The sequence below is a fragment of the Myotis brandtii genome, unplaced genomic scaffold (assembly GCF_000412655.1).
Source record: "Myotis brandtii unplaced genomic scaffold, ASM41265v1 scaffold667, whole genome shotgun sequence".
Taxonomy (NCBI): Eukaryota; Metazoa; Chordata; class Mammalia; order Chiroptera; family Vespertilionidae; genus Myotis; species Myotis brandtii.
In genome coordinates, this window is record NW_005370593.1 from 1,622,189 (window position 1) to 1,623,058 (window position 870).

Below are 870 nucleotides of genomic sequence, written 5' to 3' on the forward strand. Positions count from 1 at the left end.
CTTAAAATCTGCTTTCTGGAACTAAGTATTCAGAATGAAATCTCTCTCCCCAAGGACAGTTGGAAGAGTTGGTTTGTAGAATGAGGAGTGTGGGGAGCCGGCACGGCCATGGCATACTCAGCCCCAGGGCGCCTTATGTGCCATGCCAGCTCAGCCTGGTTCAGTGACCCTGAGTCGGGGGGTGAGAGGATTGAGAAAAGACAGACAAGAGAATGAAAGCTGGGTCTCGGTGGGACGCTGCTCCCTGATGAGGAGACAGCGCCAGCGCCCACAAGCCATGTCTTTATTTTATAGCAGATGCCACGAGGCAAAGTAGGGGCGTGATCAAGTTGTTTACAGCATTCTCGTGAGTTTCAACCTCACTCAACTACATGCACCTGAACTCTAGCACAAGGCACATGGGGCCACGTGTTTGGACCATAGGTTCAAGCTTACAACCACAGCTGTTGGCTATGATTGTGCTGGGAGGGCCCTGCCCTTCCAGCTGGGACTTGCACGTGGCAATGAGAGGACCCTGTCCTTTCATTAGTCCGAGGCTTGAACCTGGCCAAAACACTGTAGCCGCGCCCCACATATCCCCCTTTACTTTTGTTTTTAAACACGCCCATTTACACTATCCAAAAACCCTAAATAAATTATTCAGCATCATCAAAACAGACTTCTGGTTAGTTTAGTAACAAAACTATTGACACAGCAATGTTAACAAGAGAGAACAAAACTCTGGCTAATAAAGCAATACCAATGCAAAACCAAACTACAAACATGTCAACATTTTCAGGATATCTTACTTAATCCTTAGATTTAGCACCGCAAGATTTTACAGGAAGCTGACAGTTCACCAACGCTAGCATAGCTTCCACTTGCTTTTCT